Raw genomic sequence first — 11,622 nt, forward strand, 5'->3', positions numbered from 1 at the left:
TATATTCTGCATGACAGTATTCTATATCTCTAATCCTACCCAATACCTAAACTGGTCACAGTTTATATTAGACGGCCTTAACTACTATGTACTTGCATTAAAAAATAAGTACAATGTACTTATTATGTTCATACTGTATTGCAAAACACTATTGCTGCTACTGAGGTGGGATATGGGTAAGGTTAGGGACAGGTTTGGTGGTATGGGTAGGTTTAAGGGTGGGTTAAAGTGTAAGGGATGGGTCAACAGTGTAATTATAAATGTAATTACAGAAATTAATTACAGATGTAATTACATATAGGTATTTTAAAAAATATAAGTACAATGCAAAAACATGTATGTACACAATAAATGCATTGTCCCAAATGATTAATTTAAATGCAAGTACATAGTAGTTAAGGCCACTTAATATAAAGTGGGACCCCTAAATTTAACAACTACCTTACTATCTATTAATAAGCAACAGCAGTTTATTGAGGCAAAAGTCGTAGTTAATGGTTTGTTAATAGTGTGACTGAAGTTAATATTAAGTGACTTAAGTTTTAGAAGCAATAATGTTTTTGCATTATTTAGCCACTGTTGTCTCATTACAATAATGAGAAATGGCGAAGTGGTTTAAATTAGTTTGTTTCTTGATATTGTGGTGAAGTATATCCCATACATTATTTTACAGTTTTTGCAAAAATCACCTCATTTTCACATCAGCTTGAATTCTGGAGTATTTTCTTTCTGTTTCCTTTTTTTTTGTTTTCATATGTGAAGACCCAGGATGTTTGCCTGAGTTTCTAAACATAGCTTGTTTTGGTTCAATAGCACGTTCAGTCCTGGAGCCTCATGATATTTTGTTCAACCATGTGGCAATTAGTATGTCAAATCAAACACCATAAAAGCAAATAGCAAAACAAATGACGCTTCTATTTCCATCCCGGTGCATTTTTCACAAGACCCTAAAGCAGGTTTTGTGGAGACATACACACGCTCACGCAGACGAGGCCTTTCCTTTCTCACAACGCTATGGAAATTACCCAGAGTGCACAACAATGTTTAAACCCTGACCTCGAGTCTGTGGCAGTATAAATTTTCCCAGTCAAGACTGTGTCACCCCTGTGACCTTCCACACCAGGCCATGCGGCTATCAATCAGACAGAGCCTGTCCCACCCTCTGACCTCAGGGGGCTTCACACACACACACACACACACACATATACCAGTCATTCATGACTTATGAGACCGATAATAACCACTGGCTAACTAAGGAATAACCAGATTATCTTCAAACACTTGTGTGGGGTTGGTTAAATCTAGATGAGATTAAACTGAGAAGAAAATGAGACTTTTACTAAAAGTATTTTGGTTGTCTAAAAACAAATCTGATATGCATCCTCATTAATTGCATAGCTCCATATTATTGAAATATGTCAACAACTGTCTCATTATATTTATTTTATTTCTCTTTTGTCTAATTTTCTCTCTGTTTCTTTTTACATCTTTATATATCTTATTTCTATTTTCATTTCTAATTTTGTCATTTTTATGTATTTGTCATTTTATATCTCATTTTTAGATTTGTCTAATTTTATGTATTTAATTTCTCATTTTGTCCCAATTTGTCTCATTGTTAGATTTATTTTTTCTTTGTGTTTTATTTGTCATTTTGTCTCATTTTATTTCTCAATTTTAATGTACTTAATTTCTAATTTGGTCTAAGTTATGTCTCATTTCATGTCTCATCTTTTAAATATTTTATTTCTCATTTTGTCTTATTTCATGTCTCATTTGGATGTATTTTATTTCTCATTTTAATGTCATTTTTTATGTATTTATTTGTCCCTTTTTTCTCATTATGTGTCTCATTTTTAGATAGTTTGTATCATTTTCATGTAATAATTTCTCATTTTGTTTTATTTTGTTTCATTTTTAGATATGTTATGTATTATTTTTTTATGTTTTCCATTACCGATTTTTAATTCTCATTTTGTCTTATTTCATGTCTCATTTGGATGTATTTTATTTGTTTCATTCTATGTCTCATTTATATATATATATATATATATATATATATATTTTTTTTTTTTTTGTGTGTGTGTGTGTTTCACTTTAGATAAATGAACAATTAAAATAGAATAAAAATTCTGACAAAGTTGATATACATTATCATACAGAGACAAGTTCCTTTTGAGGACCCGTAAGAAAAAATTCACGTACAACTACATAAGTGTCCAATTGACTTGATGAAGATCTCCTTTAATGAATGGACATGAGCTCTTGGAATAACACTTCTGGATATGATTTTCTGAAGTGCTCCATGCTAAAAGTGGCCCTGCAGCTGGAGTCGCTTTGTTTAGGGTTCACTCAGGGACATGTAGGAATTTGCTCCAGTTAGAGCAGGGCTAATGAGTGACAAACGGCTTAATTACGGGTCACTTCCTCTGAGGTCATCTATCTGGGACTCATCTTCCAGTCTAATCAATCTAGTGCCCTCACTCCACAGCAGGTGAAGGCCTTGTGCTTCTCTGTTTGGTGGCAATATATGAGAAAGTTCTGTTACAGCCATTGGAAGAGACAGTATGCTCTCAGATTCAGTATTTCGAGAATGTAATGTTTTAATTCATGTTGTTTTCATACCTTGTTAGTCTTTGAGATCTCTGCAGGAGACACAAGTGAGATTATTGGCGTCTGTGTAGTAGGAGAAACTTGAGAAACTCATTGCTGTCTAAGACACAGTTGATATTAAAGAGATCTCATTTCTGATTTTTCATTTGTAGGGTTTAGTGCGTGTGTGTGCGTGCACACAGGGATGGGCAGTATTTAAAATACATGTATTTAAAATACGTATTTGAAATACAAAATACTATTTTGTATTTAAATACCTTTGAAAAAAATCAAATGTATTTTGTATTTAAATGCATTTAATCTTAGTATTTTTGTATTTTCAAAATACATAAAATACTTTTTGCCAATCAATCTCTTTATTAGACTGCTGATTTGCAGCTGTATGATGCCATCTAGAATTGGATAATGAAATTTTCTGGATTCCTTTAAGGAAATAGGGAATAATACTGCCTTCGTGTGCTATCAAAATTTCCTACTTCCAATTTCAGAAGTCCTGGTTACAAGCATGTCGCATTCAAGTGCTTTGTTGTTGGACTGAATAGGATGCCAGGTTTTTTGGGAAAATCTTATTGAAGCCAAAATTGTAGATATTTAAAATATTTACTTTTGAATAAAATGTAGCATCCCATTCATTGACAACTATATAAACTATTCACAGTGCTATCTTTATAGTTAGCTTGTTAATGATTCTGTATTTTCAGTCAAATACATCCTAGTTTGGTGTGTTTAAAACATACAAAATGCCAACCCATTCTCACTCCCAAGGCGTCAAAAACTGAAGCATGGTCAAACGCCTTTCGCGTCACTATGAAGACGCCAAAAGTGCCCCTAGGCGTCAGTACATGACAAAATAGGATCTCCATTGCTTTCAATTGCTTGCTTTATGCGTCAGGTCAAGACGCTTATGGAAAATTACAATACGTTCTCCTCTGTTGTTTTCAGTTGTTTGTCTTAGTTTAATGGTTTGCATGCATTTGTAAAAAATATAAATAATTTTATATACATTTATACTTTTATTGGAGCACCTAACCCACCCCTACCCTAAACCTACCCACTTCTGAACAACATAAAACACGTAACAGGCAAATGTAAGTGCAGTCACCGGTATTTATTGCAAAAACTGCCCATAAACAAGCAGTATAAAAGCATTACAAACAAGTCGTGCTGCATTCCAGGTCTTCTGAAGCCATACGAAGTCTTTATGAGAAGAAGAGAGCAAAACATAAGGTTTTAATCGCTGAAAATGATCCCGCTCCGTTAACGCGCTCACATCTCATTCAAAAAGATACTCCCGTCCCGTAGCATGACGCAATCGGTCACGAGACACAGAAGAGCCAATAGCCTGTCAGAACAGCAAAACACAATCGGTCACGAGACACACAAGAGCCAATAGCCTGTCAGAACAGCAAAACGCATTTTTTGAATTCGCGCACAGACTGCAGCATACAGGATGAGCTTAAAGGGTTAGTTCGCCCATTTAAGACATGAAGTTGTATAGTTGTATGCAATCCTTACCAGCACTATAGTGCATACACACTGACCCACCCTTTAGTCACCTCCCTGGTCAGAGTTCTGGCCGCTGGAAGTTTTTCAAGATAGTACTCCCGGTTAGTTTCCGGGGCCTCAAAACTCAAAATTCAAAAAAATTATTTGCCTTTCAAAGCTTGATTAATTTACATCACAAAAAACACGCCTGACAAAATTCATACCTCAGTTTTAATCGCCACTATTTTCTTTCCATTTCTATCAATCCGCGCTGCTGTCAACATCAACAGTGCGCACGTTCAGATCAGCTGTTCCATAGTGTTTACACAATCGAATGACAACGACATAAAAAGTAGAAAATGAACAATGGTGCGAACTTGTAAATTCCCAGGCTGTGACCACAAGAATGTGCCGGGATCACCGTTCAGATTCCATCGTTTTCCAGTTTCGTATATATAGCTACGAGACAGCTTTGGCTGGTTGCCATCGGCTACTCTGCGGGAGCTAAAATATCGAGAATCAAGGATTTCCGTGTGTACAGTGCTCACTTCAGCGAAGACGATTACATCCCCAACCAAGGAGGAAAAAGAAAAAAATTGATTTTAAAGAGTTTTGCTGTACCAGTACCACGGGTAAGCTCTATTTACTAACTTTATGATCCAATGTCTAAACTGTACGGTAAACAAGCTGAAAATTACTTTCATCATCATCTGTTCCGTCTGACATTGTGCTAAAATTGGTTTCGTCATCAGAAGTTTCGTAGTCAGACATGTTGTCAGCGAGTCGCGCTATCAACAGCTGATCTGAACGTGCGCACTGTTGACGCGTTGACAGCAGCGGATTGATAGAAATGGAAAGAAAATAGTGCCGATTAAAACTGAGGTATGAATTTTGCCAGGCGTGTTTTTTGTGATGTAAATTATTCAAGCTTTGAAACGCAAATACTTTTTTCACGTAAAAATGCACAGTTTTGAGGCCCCGGAAACTAACCGGGAGTACTATCTTGAAAAACTTCCAGCGGCCAGAACTCTGACCAGGGAGGTGACTAAAGGGTGGGTCAGTGTGTATGCACTATAGTGCTGGTAAGGATTGCATACAACTTCATGTCTTAAATGGGCGAACTAACCCTTTAACGGCGGATGGAGACGGTGATCGCGTCTACTCCTCTCACAAATCAAATGTTTTGCCTCGGAAGACTTGGAATATTAATATTTTTTGAATAAATTATGACGGTAGTTGTATCTGCCTGTTATATATTGTGTTTTATTGACAAATGGTAGGTTTAGGGGCAGGGGTTGGGTTATGTGCTCATAATGTGTAAATAATGTAATATAAATAAAACTGTTGTGGCTGTTTACATTGAAAAATCACACCCCAACATATATGCAATAATGGCAATGTTATTACCCAATATATAATTTAATTATGACGATAAAATTCCCAGAATGGCGTCGGCATATTGACGCTAAGGGTTTCCTATTTAAAACAACGGAGGACCCTGCAAGTCGAAAAATGACGCTAAGGGGTACCTTGAGCGTCAAAAAGCGACGCCAAGTGGTCCTGACCAAGCTTCAATATGTGACGAGTTGGGTGTGAGAATGGGTTGAAAATGCTTGAAATGGTTATTGCACTACTATGTGCATGACTTTAAAGGGATAGTTCACCCAAAAATGAAAATTGTGTCATCATTTACTCACCCTCAAGTAGTTCCAAACCTGTATGTCTTTGTTCTGCTGAACACAAAGGAAGATATTCTGAAGAATGTGGTAAATGATGACAGAACTTTCATTTCTGGGTGAACTGTCCCTTTTGTTCCCACATTAAAACAAGGTGATCTTGCTTTTGTGGGGAAAAAAACATACCTGTCCCAGCAGCAACTGTTTTTCCCTCCACCATGTTTAAAGTTTATGACCTGCACAACTCAGAAACTTGGGTATACAAATTATAGTAGTAGTTTTTTTTTGTTGTTGTTGTTTTTTTGTCAGATTTTGATTTTATCAACTAGTTCGTCAAATGTGTTCATTAAACTATAAGCATTACTGCTTGCTATAGTGATATGACAAAATGTTGGCGATGATATAAAGTGTAAATCGATTTAACTTTCTCTATATCATTTATATATTGTCGTGGTATGCAAATATATTTGTGGAGCTTTTAGTGGGCAGGAGTTATCGACACGTCAGACCGATAATGTATGTATTTTGTGTAATTGTATTTAAATACATTTTTCCACACAGTATTTTGTATTTTTATTTTAAATGCATGTTGATGTTTTTGTGCCCATCTCTGTGCGCGCACATGTTAACTTACCTCCGCTTTGATCTGCCAGTGAAGGCAGCAGTAGCGAACGGGTAGAGTGTGTGTGTGTGTGTGAAGGGTATGACTGCCCTCCTACAGACACCTCCCGATGTGATGACAAGTTCTAAAGGCCTCCTGCACAGCGTGAAGCCCCCAGCTCCAGACATCTGAGGCATCTGTTGCCCCTCCTGAGCAAAAAACTTACACAGCTAAACGTTTTGTACTCTTTCCACGTGTTCCCCTGCTCACTCACTCACTTCCCTCGCTTTCTCTCTCTCTCACAACCCACTACTGTAGTATCATTGAGTTCTGCCACTCTCTTAATGGAAATGAACAACGCAAAGAGCATGCATGACCAATGGCTCTGCCCAAATATATGCAATTTAATGACATAATCAAACAAAACCTGGGGGTTAGGGTTCTTTACAATATTTTCATTATAAATTACGCATATTTCTCACCAAATTTTTATTCTTATTATTGTGAAAAAATATACCTTTCATTACTGTAATTCAAAAATTATTTATTTATTTATTTATTTATGAATTAATGAATGTTATGGTATAACTATATAATATATAGTACAATAATGGTTATTAATGTAATAAATTATTTTATAGATAGATAGGTAGATAGATAGATAGATAGATAGATAGATAGATAGATAGATAGATATGAACTATCTGTCTTAACTATCAAGCTTTACTTGATTGCTATCAAATATTATTATATTACAAAAATACTGAAAAATAAGAAAACATACTTTTGAAGAAATATGAAGAAAAAAGAAAGGAAGAAACAAAACAAAACCAGGATTGTGTGTGTGTGTGGGGGTTCAGTTGTCATTGAAATGACACAATGGTCTAAAAAAAAATAATTGAAATGACACAATGGTCTATAAAAATCCTAATGGTCTTAAAAAGACAGATCTAAATAAGTAGACATGAACCCCTCCTGCACAAGTACCTGTGAAAGCCTATTTTACGCTTTCTTGTAAAACATTTTCACATTCTCATATTCTGATTTCCTAGCTGTTGCCTCAGCTCATTTCTCTCTGAGCACATCGGTTGGCTTGGAGAATCAGAATGAGTAGAAGAGAAGTAAAGTCAAAGGGTGAGAGGCCAGGACAACTGCTCACAGTCAGTGCTGTTTAAGCCGCCTCCCTCTTGCATTCAGCCTATAGGCCGCTCTGTGACTGCTGCAAATGATTGGCAGGTGGAATGTGCCGTTTGGTGTCCGTATGGTGGAAGGAAAGAAGGGGAGGTGGAAGGAAGACCGAAGGACACCAATTAGCATGTTGGGGGAAAGGTTTCAACTCCCTGATGTTTGATTAAGCTGAAGGGTTGCAGAGTTCACATATCTTTCAATCCATGTCAGGATCTAACCAAATACCTGCTAACAACAAATGCACACTGTAAACTACTGTTCAGAAGTTTGAGGTCTCTTCTGCTCACCAAGGATGTATTTATTTGATCAGAAATAAAACAGTAATATTGTGAAATATATTTACAATTTAAAATAGCTGTTTCCTTTCTTAATATATTTATAATGCAATTTATTCCTATGAAGCAAAGCTGCATTTTCAGCATCATTACTCCAGTCTTTAGTGTCACATGATCCTTCAGAAATCATTCTAACATGCTGATTTGCGGCTAAATAAATATTTTAATAGTGTATCATCGGTGCTGAAAACAGTTGTGCTGCTTCAAATTTTTGTGCAAAAAGTTATTTATTATATATATATTTTTTATTTTATTTTTTTTTTTATTTTTTTCCATGAATAGAAATTTCAGAAGAACTGATTCTTTTTTCAAGAATGTATGAGTCTTTCTCCAATGTTTCTCCACTCTGGAATCAAAATTATCTCTGATAAAAACAATGCACCACAAAATGGAAAATTTTTGGTAACACTTTACAATAAGGTTCATTAGTTAAACATTAGTTAATGTATTAACTAACATGAACTAACCATGAGCAATACATTTGTTACTGTATTTAATAATCTTCGCTAACGTTAGTTAATAAAATACAGATGTTCATTGTTAGTTCATGTTAGCTCACAGTGCATTAACTAATGTTAACAAGATTTTAATAATGTATTAGTAAATGTTGAAATTAACATTAACAAAGATTAATAAACGCTGTATAAGTGCAGTTTATTATTAGTTAATGTTAACTAATGTAGTTAACTAATGAACCTTATTGTAAAGTGTTACCAAATTTTTTTCTTCACGTTTTTGAAAGGTTTCGCATAGAGATGACAAATTGTCAAAATGACCCACGAGTCACACGGATCGACAAAAAATAAAAAAAAATGCTGTACTATGCATGCCAGGCCAGTAGTTGGCGATATCACTTTGTAAAGAAACTTGTGCATGTCTATTGAATGAACACATAATATGCATGACGTCACAGTTTTCACAAATTTGCGTTTTCAAAGTTTACACAGAGGCAACAGCGGTATGCGGGGATTTTTTTATTTTTTTTTTACATTTTTAAATGTTTGCGTTTTCAGGCTCCAAAATGTAAATGAATGGCCTAAATGCACAAAAAATGTTCCATGTCGTGTAAACACCTGAGTTTCAAAATTGTAAACACAACTTGAAAGGCCGTTCATGCCCACTTTTCAACTGGAAACTTGTATTTTTGATAATTCTCATAGTATGTGAATGCAGCATAATTGGTGCATTATCAAAACACTCTAAAAAAAAAAAGTACAAAAGTTGTCACTGGGGTGGTACCTTTTCAAAAAGTACACTTTCGTACCTTATTTACCCCTAAAGGGTGTATATTAGTACCTTTTGAAAAGGTACTGCCCCAGTGACCTTTTTGTAACAGTTCTGATGGTTGTGATTTGTCACCACGTGTATTATTTGACTTTTCCTCATGACAGAAAACTTACCTGAAAAAACTGTTTAGCGCCTAGCTATAGGACAGACTGTTAAACTTCACTACAAATCACACAGCGGTTAAGCTAAAGATGTTAGCCTTGTGGGCTACACTTCTTCCTCTATTGTGTCTCGTCTACTGGAGCGACATTCGTTTAGAAACTCTGCCTCAGTCATGGTGTCTTAATCAGCAAATGGAGGCTGATCCTCAATCCCGGCCGACCCTTCTCACACCTCCTCTCTCTGGGCCCTTTGAATGGAAATGGTGCGTAAACAAATTCGATATAACCTGCATTGTGCACAACTCATGAGGAGTCAAAGCCGAGCACAGCAAATCGCATGGCAGTATTGGTTTTAGGTGCAAAGGATGGTGCACAAACCTGCTTTTGGTAGTAATCCAGGTTTATTTGTGTTTGGAGTGGATTACAGTCATTCTCAGGAGACAGACTGACTGACTGGAGCCGCTCGGTGTAAACCGCCCAGACCACCAGGATGGAGTCAAGATTGAAGTACTGATCTTACATCTGATGACTCAGAGGTCTGGAAAATGATGATAAAGCACTTGTAATTGTTGATATGCCTGAGGACCTTTAAAGGAATCATTCACCCAAGTTAAAATTATGACATTAGTTTCTCATCCTTGTGTTACACAAAACTATCAAGGGTAATTGTAAGGAATTCAACTATAATTCTAGTTCCTGTTCCGCTTAACGATTCTGGTTCTCTTTTTGAAAAAGAATGGACAGTGTTTTGATGACGTGTGATTAGCAACAGCCAATTCAATTGTGAGAGACCAAAAGAATGCAGTAGAATAGCAAATGTTTAAAAAAAAGTGTTTAACATGATTTCCATATGTGCAAATCAATGCGAAAACAACCACAAGCCCTTCATCTATGCTGTTTGTTGAAATTAAGAATAAACATTTGCATTTCTATGTGCGTGAGTTTGCATAAGAGCACATTTTGAGATTCAAAGACTCAGTCAGGAGGGGAAATGATGTACTGTATTAACATCAACAAAACACATTTAAGTATTTAAATGTGTTTGAAGCTTATATTTTACTATGCGTTTGGCACATTGCTGTTATTAATTTTAAGGTCAATGGTTTGGGATGGTTTTTTTTTTTTTTCTTGTGTGAGATGTGACATGCCCCACATCTGTAATCATGCATATACATACATGCTTTAGACCAAAGATGGCGGCGCGATCAGACGCGGCGGCTGCTCCAGGTCCCAAAGACGGTGCTTTTTTGTCTTTTAATGTCGTCTGTTCGTCTCCAAATAGTGTAAATTTACCGCTAGTTCATAAGGAAATCACTCCTAAACTCAAATATGTTCGCCAAAGACTTTTGGATATCGGCAACGCATACAAAGACCAACTCTCGCCGGCGGCTACTGAGAAGCTACGAGGCCTCTGTTTACTGCTGAAGCCGGACCTCGAGACCGCGGCCTCGCCTACTGTCGCTACCCGCACAAGGCGGCGTCAAGCGGTGTGAGAGAGACGGAAGCGGTAAGCGCGGAGGTATACTGAGCTAGGCTGAGGAAAACCCCACAAGACCGGCTCTTCCAACACTCATGCTCTCAAACGTTCGCTCTCTGGAAAACAAACTGGACTTAATTCAACTCAGTCGATCTACACAGCATGAGACAAGGGATTGTTGTGTGTTTGTTTTCACTGAAACATGGCTGAACGACAACATCCCGGACTCCGCCATTCAGCTGCACGGACTAACTTGCTACCGCGCGGACAGAGATTCATCACTGTCTGGTAAGACTCGCGGCGGTGGCTTGTGTGTGTACGTCAACAAAGAATGGTGTAACAATGCTGGGGTAGTGACAAAACACTGTTCATCGCTGGTGGAGTTTATGTTTGTGAAGTGTCGACCGTTGTATCTGCCGCGGGAGTTCACGGCCATTGTTATTGTCACGGTATACATCCCACCGTGCGCAAACGCAAAGGACGCGCTTCGCGAGCTGTACAGCGCCATCAGCGAACAACAAACAAATAACCCCGACGGCTTTTTCATCATAGCCGGTGACTTCAACCACGCAAACCTAAAGACAGTTTTGCCAAAGTTCTACCAACATGTGAACTTTGCAACAAGAAATAACACACTGGACTTTGTTTACACAACAGTTAAGAGCGCATACAAAGCTGAACCCCGCCCCACCTCGGGTACTCAGACCACATCTCTGTTATGCTAATCCCAGCATACAGACCACTTCTGAAACTGGCCAAACCGGTTCACAAACAGATCAAGGTATGGCCAGACAATGCCACCTCAGCACTGCAGGACTGCTTCCAGGACACAGACTGGAACATGTTTAAAGAGGCGGCC

The sequence above is a fragment of the Onychostoma macrolepis genome, chromosome 24 (assembly GCF_012432095.1).
Source record: "Onychostoma macrolepis isolate SWU-2019 chromosome 24, ASM1243209v1, whole genome shotgun sequence".
Taxonomy (NCBI): domain Eukaryota; kingdom Metazoa; phylum Chordata; class Actinopteri; order Cypriniformes; family Cyprinidae; genus Onychostoma; species Onychostoma macrolepis.